General features: G+C 46.9%; 1 protein-coding gene across 2 annotated transcripts in view; it reads left to right on the top strand.

The window, feature by feature from the left end:
* Positions 1-7357: 7357 nt before the first annotated feature.
* LOC146207539 (metabotropic glutamate receptor-like) overlaps positions 7358-14891 on the top strand; it is a 260240-nt gene continuing 252706 nt past the window's right edge. For both annotated transcript variants that reach the window (XM_084588366.1, XM_084588364.1), the window contains exon 1: positions 7358-7499. The gene's annotated coding sequence lies outside the window, so the exon portion shown is untranslated. The remainder of the gene's footprint in view (positions 7500-14891) is intronic.

The raw sequence follows: 14891 nt of genomic DNA on the forward strand, positions 1-14891 counted from the left end.
TTAGTTGTGGTGCGTTCGATGCGGGCTATACGCTTTCGTAGAAGGATTAAGGCTGGCTGCTTTGAGCTTAATACAACTTGGCATTTTATTTGGCTGCACTACGTTTCGAAGTTCGATGCGAACCGAAATGAGTGTCTCGCAATCAAAGTTGCCCCGCCGCGGGTGCGCAGTAGTTAAAATGCCCGACTACTGTTCCAGAGTACCCGGGTTCGAACCCGACCGCCGGAGGTTGCGTTTCGATGGAGGTTAAACGGAGAGGCGTCCGTGTGCTGTGCGATGTCAGTTGACGTTAAAGATCCCCAGGTGGTCGAAATTGCTACCTAGCCCTCCGCTACCGGCTCCTGCTTCTCTGTTTTCACATTCAGTCCCACCTTCCTCCCTTCCCTTACACGCGGTTGAGGTGTCCACAGAGCAAGTGTGACCGATACTGCGCACTTTCTTTCCTACGAACCAATTATAGTTATGTTATAATTATGTGTAAGTCAGCTTTACAGCACAAACTGGAACAAGTTAAATCAAAACCTTGTTAACTATAAGCATGAGCTGCTCTGCGCTGAGTTCTTATGTGCCCCTCGAGATGAGAAATACCATGCTAGAAAGGTTTCAATTTCAAGGGACTAGCCTTGCCGGTCTGGACGAGTCTTCACTAGGAAGGCCGGTCTGGACGAGTCTTCAGCTGGAGTGAATATTGCTGCAAAAAGTATCAACAACCTTAGATATGCGGATGATACCACTTTAATTGCAAAAAGTGAAGTGGAACTCAAGAGACTTCTGATCCGCGTACAAGAAGAGAGTGAGAAGTTTGGGCTTAAACTGAACATTAAAAAGAGAAAGATCATGGCGTCTTGCCCTATCAAGTCCTGGAGCATCAATGGACAAGAAGTGGAAGCTGTGACAGATTTTCTGTTCTTGGGCTCCAAGATTACCTCGGAAGGAGACTGCAGCCATGAAATTAGGAGACGCCTGCTTCTGGGAAAGAGAGCAATGGTTAGCCTTGACCGCCTAGTAAAAAGCAGAGACATTAGTCTGCCAACCAAAATCCGTATAACTCGTGCTATGGTCTTTCCAGTTGTGATGTATGGATGCGAGAGTTGGACTGTGAAAAAGGCTGACCGCCGAAGAATTGACGCGTTTGAATTGTGGTGCTGGCGAAGACTCTTGAGAGTTTCTTGGACTGCCAGAAGATCAAACCAGTCGATATTGTCGACCATAAACCCTGACTGCTCATTGGAGGGTCAAATTTTAAAGTTAAAGCTCAGCTACTTTGGTCATCTGATGAGAAGAGAGGAGTCGCTGGAGAAAGATTTGATGTTGGGAAAGGTTGAGGGTCGCCGGAGAAGGGGTAGGCAGCGAACGCGATGGTTAGATGGCATCCTCGAGGCACTGCAGATGAAGTTATGTGATGTTAGGAAGATAGTGAGAGACCGGAAAGCGTGGCGTGACATGGTCCATAGGGTCACGAAGAGTCGGACACGACTGAACGACTAAACTGAGCCTTGCCTTGCTATTTCGACCGCTCTGTTGCTGCGTGTGTGTGCGCGTGCGTGTCTGTGCGCGTGTGTGTGCGTGCGTGTCTGTGTCTGTGCGTGTGTATTGTCATTACCGTTGATTTAATTACAGATTCATGCAACTGGTGCTGAGGTCAAGTGAAAGAACAAAGGCACCGTTGAAGCCAAACATCTACAAATTGACCGACACTTTGTTGAAAGGGCGGGTTTAGTCCCGGCAGCGTAGGTCACTTTTCGGGGGGGGGGGGGGGGGGGGGGGACGAAAAACAAGGTGTCTGTGTGCTGTACAATGTCAGCGCAGGTTCAAGAACCCCAGACGGTCGAAATTTCTACAGCCCTTGACTACGGCAACCCTCATAGCCTTAGTTACTTTCGGACTATAAAGCATAAACCAAACGAGAAAGAACTTTGTTAAAAAAACAAAAAAAAAAAAACAATGGACAGCTCACATTCTACTAGCGCCCCATGAATGTGCATTTCAGGGCATAAAAACTCATTATTTAAAGGAAGCAATCTTTTACCTGTGGGCTGACACATGTTCTTTCATTTATGAATAAATGCGGAATCCTGCCTCTCGTGGTACGGACCTCACCAACGTAATTTCGCGGCTACTCCAACTTTCATCTGGCCTTCTGCTCACGATGCCATTGGGTTTGTCTTCTTGTATTTATCAAATTTCTTTCAAACGTTCTTCTTTCCCGCTATCCAAGCTTCGCGTGCATTCACATTCGGCTGGTCGGTGATGAGAGCCCCGTGTAAAGTGGAGCGGAAATTAAAATGTGCTTCGTGCTTTGAAGACCATTGGAAAATGACGGGGGCTGCCGGCGGTGCCGGTCGAATAGCCCTCACATCGACGGGCCACCAAGCCCGCGAGAGAAAGGCGTTAATCGAAACCCCGTTTGCTCCCTCACGCTAAACCTCTCCTTTCGCATGGCGAGAGAGGGGTGAGGAAAAGAGCAAGGGTGTTCACCAGGAACCCGAGCGCTGAGGCGAAAGCAGTGGCTGGCCTCTGTTGAAACGGCGAAGCACAGACGAAGCGCCGAAGCTGTCCTGATGAGAATGAGGCCATAGTCGACGATGGCGCAAAGAACGGAAGGACATATCATCCCGAAAACGAAGAAAATTAAAAAAAAAGAAATGACCGGCGAAACTGGAACGAAAGTGAACTAGTGAAAAACGATGATACAGTGACGACTGCACGGGGAGGAGGTTTCCGCGGTGCGAGACAAAGAGTAGTGACCGTCGCTGCAGTGAGGACAATTTCAGAGCGAAACTGTCAAATCGTCCACACAATGAGTCCGATCCGAGCTCAACCACCGCGAAGGTTCACTCACTCACTGACAGCGTACATGTCTACTGCTTGCGGAAAAAGCCATCGTCGGGTTGAGAGCTAAGCGCTTCGTTGGTGGCTCCCCCGCGCGCTTGGTCGCCCAATTTAAATGCAAATGTTCCGTCCGCACCCTTCATACCGTCATCTGCTGTGCCACCGCTCTCGAGCCTCTCAGTCCAGAGGTTTTCTTTTTGTGTGTGTGCGACAAAGCGTCGCGACACTCGGAAAGCGAAACGTCCAAGTAGCGGAAATTCGCAGCTTCGCGCAACTCGTCACCTTCGTATTTCTTCTCTCCACTACCTTCTCTTTTTATCTGTTCCCGTCTTTCGCAATAATTCCCTCGTTGTCCCTCGTCTCTGTAATCTTCGCTTTTTTTCCCCTCTAGATTTGAACCCAACGGTTCCGACTGGCATACGAAGCTTTCTTTCTGTGAATGCGAATTGAATACACGAATCTGAGCACGGCTGTGTTATGTGAAAGTTTCATCACTACGTCCGACAGACGTTTTGCGCAATCGTCGGACGTTGGGTGCATTCTCGGTTTTTTCCACTTTTTTTTTTATTATCTAGATGTTTGGTAGGTTAGTGTTGTTTCCGCGAAAGGTAATGTAATATCAGTTATTTTCGGGTAATATATCGCTTTGTAAAACAAAGGTTGCACTCAAGAGCTGCACCAAATGTAGATGGCAAAATCATTCACATCATTAGCAAAATTTGGAAGATGTGCGCGTGCGGGCATGTTTTTAGCGTATTTCTACCCTAATGAAGAAGAATCTGCACTGAGGGCAGTAGGTTGAAATATACATAAGCTTTAGTCAGTTAAGTGCTGCACGAGGGAATTCGTTCAAGGTAGATAAATGTCACAACAAAGCAGTGCCTATAGTTAGCTCTGAGCACAGCTCTTATGTGCCCGTTCGACGGTTGAGCCGCGGAGCCGTTGCCCGTTTAACCGAGTGAGTGTCACGAGCCATGCCGGAGTCGTGAGCTAAAAAGAAGTTTTCAGAAGAAGAGAAAGAAGAGCCACAAGGTGATGGTGGTGAAAACGTTCATTGATTTTTGAGCCTTATTATTGTCTATATTGATTGGTCGACTCGACATCGCGTAGGGTGGCCGGAAGCTTGTAGTTCTCTGCGACTCTTCGAGCCCAGCCCACCAGCTCCTTTGTGCAGCTGGATCCGAGCCGGACACCGCGACCTCCCATCGCTCTATGTCTGTTAGTTGCCAATTGCGGGGTGGCTGGAGCTCAGAGCAAATGTAGAGGATGTGGTGAAAGTCGACTTTGGGTACCCCGCCGAGGGTGCATACAGGGTAGAAAAGGCAAGGCCGGGATGGATATGGGCAAGGTGCTGGAGATGGAAAGGTACGGGACTGGAACTGGCACCAGGTCACCTTCTGTAGTTTAGAGCGTGATTGTGTGGGGGCGAATATGTCTACTTAGGACAGGCAGTAACCTCAGATCCGGACCATAAGAGGGAAATAACAAGGAGAATAACTGGGCTGGAGCGCATTTGGCAAGCACTCCCAGATTATGACTAGCAGCTTACCGGTATCGCTCAAGAGGAAAGTATACAACACTTGCATCTTACCAGTACTTACCTATGGGGCTGAAACGTGGAGGCTAACAAAGAGGGTTCTACTTAAGTCGAGGACAACGCAGAGGGCTATAGAAAGAAAAATGGTAAGGATAACGTTAAGAGATAGGAAGCGTGCAAAGTGGGTCAGAGAAATAACTCAAGTCACTGACATTCTAGTGGAAACCAAGAAGACATGGGCATGGGCAGGACGTGTGGCGCGCAGAAAGGATAACCGATGATCGCTTAGGGCAACAAACTGGATTCCAAGGGAAGGAAAGCGTAGCAAGGGGCGGCAGAAAGTTAGGTGGGCGGATGAGGTTAAGAAGCTCGCAGGGGTCAAGTGGATGCAGCTAGCACAGGACCGGGTTAAATGCAAGAATATGGGAGAGGCCTTCTCCCTGCATTGGGATGATGATGATGATGATGATGATGATGATGATGATGATGGTGGTGGTGGTGGTGGTGGTGATGATGATGATGATGGTGGTGGTGTGAGGGTGGATACTGGAGTCGTTGCTCCCTGTAGTGGAGAGTAATTTCGTTATAGGTAACTAGGCGTTCGCGTGCACTGCCTGGATCTAGCTGGCCCTGCTCGGTTGACGTACGCTAGATCTGCGTTGTGGGCAGCTTAATTCCTAGGGTTTCCCGCATGAGCAGGTACCTATAGGAGTTCAACTGATCTGGTCAGGGGTTGAATATAATTGAGAATTTTGAGAGCAGGCGTGTGAATCCTGCCTCGTTCGAAATTGCTGATCGCTGTTTTTGAATGACTAAAGATCAGTGGGGCAGCGGTTGAGGAGATTGCCAAGGCAATTGCGGCTTCTTCTGCCTCTAACGAAGATGCAGCTTTAATCGAACCAGAAACTACATGATGAAGTGGGTTGGAAACCACGCTCAAGGCATAAGCTTGATGAGTAGTATATTCTGCGGCGTCCACATAGGCTGCACTGATATCTGCGTGGTAGTGCTTGTGCAGCGCCACGGCTCTGGCTTTTCGCCGAGCTATAGACAGGGTGGACGATTTTAATCTGCGCCGCTGACGTGGCTTTTCTTTCTCTCCTTCTAGGAAACTCTCTGTGGCTCATGAGAAGAATCAAGAGTGCTTTGTAACTACACATACGTATACAAGCATCTCTCAAATTATTTGCCTCAACATAACGCAAAAACACTTAAATAGCCAGCTCAAATTTCGCATTAGGGAGTATCGTAATCGTCCTTAGAATTTGTTTTCCCATTTTATATTTAGGACCTTGTGAAAGGAGAAAAAGGCTAGGATTTATTTGCTCTTAGACTGACAAGTGACACCCATGGAGCAACTTGCGCCATGATAAAAGTTGAGCAGAATGTGAAAACTATAAGCTGATTATTTCAAAACAAAACAAAGTAACTGTAAAAAACAATATCTGCATGGCTAAAATGTACCAAGGCTCGAGTGGTCTTGAGCACGACATTCCTTTAGCGCCCGTTGTCGGTGAGCCGCAGAGTAGAACACAGCGCTGAAATGGAAGAGAAGGCAGAGGCGTACCTGAACGAACTGAGTCAACCCTGGTGCCTACATGCTGCTCTTCCGTTCGATCAGCGCACGCGTCAACAAGTGTCTTCCTTTACGCCGGGCTCACTTTGTGGCGCAAAACTGTAGAGGCGCTAAACTATTTCACTCCTTGGTGGACACCTCAATCGCGCCATTAAGGGGCGAACGTGTCGCAGAAGAATTCAGACTCCTTGAGTGGGATACGTCTTTCCTCAGAATCATTACTTGCGTACGTTTATTCTCTACGACGAGATGGACTGTGATTTTGTTTTGTAGTGAAAGTGTAGTGAACCCTCCACTACGGCGTCTTTCATACCCTGAGTCGCTTTGGGACGTTAAGCCCCACAAACCAATCAGTATAAAACTTCAAAGCTATTTAATGCCATTGCCGTTATAACCTGCATATCGCTGCGCTTTTAAAGTGAATTACAAGAACAATACATATTAGAGTAAAGCTCACATTGCGACCGTGAAGTCGTAAGAAGCCTAGAAGGCTCATGATTCCGCCCCTATCCGCAGTTCGTTGCAACACATTGACTGTTGTCTGAACCATCAAGAGCTCGTTTTGTAAACCTATCCCGCATGCGAAAGATATATTACAGGTCGCACCAATGCTATGATGAGCAGCAAAGCGAACGCGATGGTATAGCTTGATCTGTAAACTGATTTGTTATGTAAGAGCTAAATTAGTATGCAAATGAAGCTTTATGTTTTGTTTTCACGCACTTAACTTACTTGTTTGCTAGTTCTTCCCATCTTCTTCAGTTTACCACTGAAATATGATAAAAGAAAAGAGCTATCGCTGCTTCTCTCTTCCTTTACCTGCTATGATTCGCTGACCAGAGCTGAAATCACCGACGTTAGCAATAAAATTAGTTACGCTGTCTCAATTTATTTCTTCAATTGTGCCAACAAAACGTCGGCGCGTAGAAGTAACTCAGAGTGCTCTTCAACACTTTGCTTCCTATTAAATAAATTCCTGTAGCACCATTCATCGCCACAAGTGACCACCGACTTAGCCTTATTAGAGATGATCTTGGTGAAGAAGCCGTGAACGTCTCAGGGATGGTCTTCGTCACGAATTCGGGAAAGTATAGACGGAAAGTCCGGAAACTCTGCACCTTCGTCCCCGCTTCAGAAATGAGGCGCTAGCCTTACCGCCGTGGGTATGTCTTTTAAACGCCTGCTAACAGCTTATTGTGGGACGTCGTGGGGAAACATCCGGAAGCCCTACACCGCGGTTGCCAGCTTGGAAACCAGGGTGGGAACTGCCGCTTTGTAAACGGTGTCACGAGCGACGTCGCGCTCGCTTCAAACGGACTACCATGTCTTATTGAGCGACGGGGCGCAGGCAGAGCCATCGCGATGCTGGCCGACAGGGGCGCTGCCGGCGCTTGAATCCCGATCGCCGGCGACGGCGGCGCGAGAGGCGCTGGGGCTAGCTCGGCGGCAGCAGCTCCGGCGCGTTGACAGTCGCCGGCTCAGAGGCCGCTGGTCCGAGTGTTTCTTGCCGCAGCCGGGCGCGCGAGCCGACGACGCACGCCCCATGTCGACAAGGTGAGACGGGCTGCCTTTGCTTTTTTCTTTATCAATTCAACTTTCACTTTTTTCTCGTCCTTCCCTTCCTCGTGCCACTTTAAGCGTGACATATTTTCCGTGGATCCAGTCGACTTCAAGTTGCAGAACTGTAGATACTATCGACAGAGCTCTACGAGAGGTTGAATTCCCGAAGAGTTACAAAAATACACAGATCACTGCGTAAACCGAAGAACCAAATGTTCTCGTTTTTGTGTCATCAACAACAACAACAACAAAAAAATCTTTTCTCAAGGTCGTCCCTGGCTAAATTTACTGCTTCACGCAGTAGCAGAGCTGAACCGCGTCTCTGCGTTAACAAAACTAAACGGAAGGCGCGCTGCACATTGTGCCGGCGTTCGGTTCCGCCGTCGCGCTGTTATTCCACTCTGCCGCCGTCACGCGGCGATTGCCAACCCATGTCGCGTTACGAGAACGGGGGTAGATGGCTCTACGACGAACATCGCACGTCGCCTCGCGCTGCCTACCGCCACGCCTTCCTTCTCGTTAAATGAATGCCCCGTCGCGTCACCGCGTGTTGCTATCGTTGCGCTCCATCGCGCTTCGTTCAACACCGACGCGCGTGGCTGTCGACGGCGGAAGTGATCCGTCAGTCACTTTCAGTGGCTGCCTACTTCGGCACGTTCGACAGACGCAATGGTCCTCGAGGCGGGTTGGAAGTACTGCTGAAGAAGAAACAGGTAGTGACGCTGCTATAACTCGCGCGCGCGCGCGCGTTCTCGCTCTCCGCACGTGGTCGGGAGAGAGCGGGTAATTAGCGTATCTGCGGTTGGCTGCCGCTGGCATGATGGGAAGCATACACTCCCAATAGATGTAAGAAATTTTGTCGATGCTTCCTTCCTATTGCTTTTTTTGTTTTGTTTTGCACCTGGCTAGAATAGCTTGCCGATATCCGTCTTGCTCCTCGTTCATTTACAAGCTCTCTAACGATAATGCTGGCAGTGGCTTGTACGCACCGCACTCGCCGAAATAGCCATTTAGTGGCTACCTCCTGTCAAGATTTGCTAATAGACATTTTCACCATCATTGCCACGCTTCTCGCGTGCGTAATTTAGCACGTCGACGATTTTGGCGAAACTACACTTCATCACGATAATTGCTTTGGTTAGGAAGAAGGGAACAGCGGCAGTATTGTATGCCAGTTTCTACGAATATTCATCCAAGTACTGCTTCTGCTATTAGAAGCAACGTGGGGCAGGCGATTATAACGCTACGTATTTTGCCTGGGGCGGTATCTACAAAACGTTCATGGGCCACAGAGGGGCCACCGTCCGCTTCAGGGCTGAGTCAAGGTTAAGCACAGGTCCTGATATATATAAATACATATTTGTTTTTTCACTTTTGTGTTAAGCACGAGAAAAAATTAGTCAGCGTAATCTACGGTGCGCATGCATTTCTGAAAAATGCTTAGTGATAAATAAATCATAAATACGGTATGGGCACCTTCTGCAAATCTAACCATTCTGCAATGCTCGTTTTTAGATAGTAATTACTGGAAAATTTTAGATAAGCATGCCTCTACCTTATGGTGTTTTACGAACACGTCTCGAATGACGTCTGACGTTAACTAGCGCTGTTTATACTTTGGACGTATCCGGTTTAAGGCCTCAAACTACCTTGAAGAACTGAGCTTATCAGAACTCAGGAACACGTATTGGCAAAGTTCGTTCGAGAAAAAAAAAAAAAAAACAGCTGGTCCAATAAGCAAACACAAAACAGAACAGCAGAGTACAAACGATAAAACAGCCCATGAAATCTGTGCTGTGTGCTTTCTTTTCTTTTTCTCGTCTGTTGCGCTGGGGATATGTATTAAGAAGTGCTCAGCAGAAGCGAATAAAATGTTAAGGCCTTTTACACTGAAAAAAGTGAATGAACATAACGGATGCGGTAATGACGTCATCCGCACAGTTTTCTGTGTCGGTAATGTGAAACTGCGATAAGAATGTTTTTCTTCCTGCGTAGAGTTCTACGTGTAAATTTTCAATATGACTAGATATTTTAAGCGTGTTTTCGTAGCTTAATTCCTGTCATGTTTCGAGCGTTTTGATCGCGACGACAGGGAAGCGATTCTTTTCGCGCGTGGAGCTTTCCGCCTGTGTAACCCCATGCAATGCAATTGTCGAGTATTCTGAATGCCTTATATTTTCCTCCCAGTTCCACCCGCAGCATTTGCTGAGCACGAACAAAGAAAAGTTGAAAGTTTTCTCGTCAATTTTTGCAGCACGCATTGATACAGTTTGAAGGAAAGAAAAGCCAGTGTTAATAATATTCACGTAGGTGTTGTGCTCTTTTCTTGCAGACTAAAAGCAGAGCCTTCTATTTTAAATGACGCGTTCAAAATTTGCATATCAGAAATATCTTGCTTCATCACAAATAAGTTTAATTTGTCCTCGTCGCTTTCCCCTACTTGAGGGAGAAAAACGGCATATAGGCTTAGGGCCAGTAAACACCTGAGCAATTAAAAGACACATGAAGCCTCAGAAAATTGAACACATGAACTTGGTTGCATTATGATATAAATTTAGCTCGCACGATCGCCGCCCGTCTCTCTTTCGTATTTCCGTGTCATCTGCGCTCTTTTATGTATTGAAGGAGAAAACGAAGCAGGCAGATGTGTTTAAAATATTACGCTGTTTTTTTATTCTTCACACGCCACTCACGCCTGCATGTCGGTTTTGAAGATGAAAACCCTCTTCCGTCGTAAACATTCAACAAAGCAACCGTGACCGTGTTAAAAACGGCAAAAGGGAGGTCATTGATTGACTAGACAGCGATAGCGACTCACACTGGCCTTGCTATTGGGGGTAAGAAGGAACAAGATAAGACTGAACCACTTCCCGGACGTTGAGACACGCGCTCTATAGGCTGATTGCGCAATATATATCCATGCGCTCTGCCTGGTCGACGACACTGTGTCGTTTGCGACGCATTTGCCAACAGGAAAAAGAACGGAAAAAGAAGGACTTGGATGTGCTTGCGTCCACAGTGTTGTAATGGAAGCATGCTCGGCTCAATTCATTCCATAGGTTAACACGGCATGCTCTGAGAAAAAGCAATTTATTACGCAGGGGACTATTGAATGTAGTTTCTTTCTGCGTTCAGGAACTGAGAGCTCACCATTGAGATTTTTGCGCAACATAAAGAGTGTTGCTCTCTAGATCACTATATTTTTTTTTCTAAAGTGTGCCAAGCCATAAAAAAAAAAAAGCTTGTCATTAGCGTCTTAAATAAAGCTCAGGTTGTCAAAATGAATGGGGACGACCTTTGCACTCGGCTCCTCTTGAAACTGCCACAATGGCTGATGCGAAAACTGATTCACAGAAGGCCTTCTTGCCAAAACATTGACCAAATAGACTTAAGACCTTTGTTCATTTTATGCTACGCGCCTACTTGCATCAGTGGACAATTTCGGCAGTTCGGGAAAGCAGTCTTCTGTGCGAAGTTTCTTTCTCCACACGAGTCTTTGACGACCACCGGGTTCAATTTCACAACGCGCATGTTATAGAAAATTCTTCAGGAAGGAATCTCAAACCTTAATATGCACCCATGGGCCTGACATCTAAACGAGCTGCGATTATATAATGAGGTTAGGAGGAGTTAAGGTAAGGCAGCAAGAGGTGCACCTCGTCTGTGAAAGTTTTCTTGCGTCTGGGGAATAGCTGGTTCCTTTGCATCTGAACCTGTTCTGAGTTATACGACTTGAGCCATCCTACAGGACATACTGAGGCGTCGTATATCCGAAGTCGATCCAAGGCCAATAATCTAAGTAGGTTTAGAAAGAAATTTAATTGAAAAGTAATGGGGGGGGGGGGGGGGGGATAAACAAAGGAAAGGTCAAATTACGGACAGAAAAATGACAATATTGGAGCGAACGACACAGAAAGAAGAGGAAAAAAACTTTGCCCCTTATCGCAGTCGTCCTTCGATCGCTGTCGGAGCTCACGAGCATCAGGCACACAGGGGTGTTGTCTCCTTGACGCAGATGCCGTCAAATATTTATCGCCCTCAGGCCTCGCTGTCCAACTCCTGCATTTGTATCTTAATCTCATCACTCTGGCGAGTCACTGCACCTTCGACGCGGAAATTCTCGGAATTAAGCAGCTCAGTCGCGATTGTACCTGCGGGTTTCTGGGGTAATAAAATAAACCAAAAGAAAGATATTATGACTTTATAAGCATCACTTTAGAGAAGGCGCTCAAGTTTACCCTTAAGATTACGCGTGACAGTGCATTTAACACCGCCTTTTCATCTCTCGAATTTAAAACCTTCCTTGCTCCGTTTATTAGCTTTCAAGCTTATTATCACTGTGACATCAGTACACATCCCAAACGCACACTAACGCGCCACAACTCGTCTCCTATGTGCACCTATGCCACGGCGATAGCGTATACAACTCATTCGGTCGTGAAGGTATTGCCGTCACCGTAACCCATAATTGAAAAAAAAAAAAAAATCGTGTCGGAAAGAACTTTTGACTTAACTGCTATCTGTGCACCGTTCAGGAGGGTGTATTAAAATTTCGCTTCCCATTTAGCGTGCATCTGGTATAGTCAAGTTGGAGGTTAGTTTGCAACACGGACTCAGATCGACGACATGTACGCCTCCAGTTGTATGCCGCTATTGTAGGTGCAGGCGCACGCCGAGAAGCGAGTCAGATACTGCGCCTTTTCCTCCTACCAAAAACCGAACCAACTAAAGGCTTTTTAGGACTTCGTCAAACTCTGTACCAGCTTCTCAATGTCAGAAATTCGACGGTTAAAAAGGCAGTGGTAAAGGCTTAAGCGCTATCGTAATTTTATTTGATTGTGTATCTTTTCGGACACGTTTCTGATTTACGGCTCTAAATTCTTAGGTGCACAACTTTTCGCCTGAACTAGCCTAGTACGCTATTCTGTAAAACCAAGGCGAGTGGAAGGCACGGCAGCTGTCGGGCTCATGGGCTAGCTTTGTTGTGGAGTAGCCAATATCAAGTTTTTGCCGCACATCGAAAAGCAGACTTGCATCGTCGCAAGGCCGTAGTGGGACGGTGTACAAACGCCTAGTAGCAGGGATGACGGTGCCGGAGATAACGCAGAGAGTCTGTGACTTAACTTTCGGAACTGCCGTCGCCGACAATGTTCATGCGCTGGAGCAAAAGCGTACGAAACAAAAGAAACGACAGCGCCAGCGCGAAATAGCAACCATCTCCCTGACGCCGGTTTGCACCGGCTGTTTAACTGGGCCGTTGCCTTGCTGAGCCAGTTTGACTAAATATACATTCGCTATATTCCGTAGCGGAAATAAAGAGTGGAAAATTGACTTCGCCAGTGCATGCAGTAAGAAGGACAGACAACTGAAGTCCTGTCAGAGGGTGTTACAGTAGCGAGGAAGAGGGTGTAGCTTCCGCGGATAAAGAATAAGCTTGGAGGTGAGATAAGAAAACTTTGATCAGTAGAGTGACCGAGGAGAAAACAAGATAAGGATAATCAGATCAGCGGGAGAGGCCTTATTTCTGCAGAGGTCGATCCAGGGTGCTAGCACTTGTGCAGTCGTTTAAAGAATTCTTGAGAAAGAACTTTGGACAGATTTAAAATATAGCTTCTTTATGAAGTAATTAATAAAGCTGTTTATTTGGGGTCACTTTTTCTTGGAAACAGTTTTAAAAGACTTTTGATACAGCACTGCGTAATATTTCAGCCGTCGAATCCATTGAGAGCTGCGTCTATTACGCAAGATGTCGTAATGTCGCAATAAAGTTAACGCGCTCATTTTTTTTTACTCGTCTAGTCATCACAAAGAAGGTTTGGTTTGGTTATAAAGTTTAACGTCCCAAAGTGACTCAGGCTATGAGAGACGCCGTAGTGGAGGACTCCGGAAATTGAGACCACGTGAGGTTCTGTAACGTGCACTGACATAGCACAGCACACGGACGCCTTGCTTTTCGCCTCCATCAAAAAGCGGCCGCCGAGGCTGGGATTCGATCCCGCACCCTTGGAAACAGTAGTCACCCCGCGCCACCCCGGCGGGTACCAAGAAGGAGGATTTGTGCTAAAGCTGCCGTGTTCAATGAAAGGTAAATATAATCACTGATTTTTATCCAACGCTTTCATAAGAAGCCTGCTTCGCAGCACTTCACGTGCCCGCTTCTGTCACTATACGGGACTCAGGCATACCCACTCCTGAAAACTAAAATGGGCCTCCCGGGTTTTCATTCAAACGCAATGCATGGACGAAGGGGTTCATTTGAAACAACAAAAACGGCAATGCACTCGTGATGAATCCGCGTTGTAGTCGGGTTTTCTGGACATCCGCCTGCGGTACGCATGTCACTCCTTCGCCGAATAGCTATGATGACAGGCGCATGTCTACTATGAAAGATGTTAATCTCTATAAATCTGCCACCGTAGAAATAGCCTGTGATAAAAAAAAAAAAAGAGGAAAACGGGAGCAGTGTCCATGTCCTAACATTGATTCCAGCGGGCGCCGCTAGGGCATTTTCAGTTGCTTTCCTACAGGTGACGCACAGGGAGGCTCTACAAGTCTAAATAGTTCGTATTTATAGTTGGTTTTCGAGGACGAGCATGACAGTTTTTGGGGCCTTACCCTAACTTCGTTACGTAACATGTGCTTCTTTCTCTGGCACTCCGTGTGAAGCGACCTAAAATTTGAACGGTTCGACTGTTTTCTCTGCACATGATGGAATAATTTTGAATTTTTTTTTAAATTTTGGTGTAAGCACCGGGCTATGAGATGACGTAAAGGTTTGTAGACTTGCATGGAGGTGCTCCGGTGGCTAGTAATAGCTATATACCTACTACTCAATATATCTGCCAGTCCTTATCTTAACTTTCCGTGTTAGGAAGTGTAACGACAAAATGCCGGTACCAAACCTCTCTTCCTAGTTTTTTCTGTGTTAGAGTGCTGCAGGTTTGTCATTCGCCCGATTTACTCAGTTTCGCTCATTCTGCTCTTCACGTTTGAGGCTATTCTTAAAAATTGCCACCCTGCGTCACTCCCTCCCCTTGGAGGAACAATCAGCTGTATGGAAACCATAGTCCGGCTAATACGATTCTATGCCAAACCTGCTCCAGTTCCTTGCTTTCTTAATTCGTCACTGGCTCAAGGTACGTCTCAGACCTCATCGCCACCGTAACTTACCAGTCATCGCTTTATATTGTAAGGGCACCGACTCGCAGAACAAGAATCGTTGTTTTACACCGTATAAGAGAAGAGACGGGCTTGCGCGGCTGGTCATCCTCTCGCGAAATTGATTTGGTGTTCGCTGTTGCTCACTTTGTAGAGGCCACATTCCACGAAGCGGTGTCTACTGGCGTTTCTATTCCGACCGGCTTGACGTACTCGGCGCTGATCATG

The sequence above is a fragment of the Amblyomma maculatum genome, chromosome 1 (assembly GCF_055883805.1).
Source record: "Amblyomma maculatum isolate TAMU_Amacu chromosome 1, ASM5588380v1, whole genome shotgun sequence".
Classification (NCBI taxonomy): Eukaryota; Metazoa; Arthropoda; class Arachnida; order Ixodida; family Ixodidae; genus Amblyomma; species Amblyomma maculatum.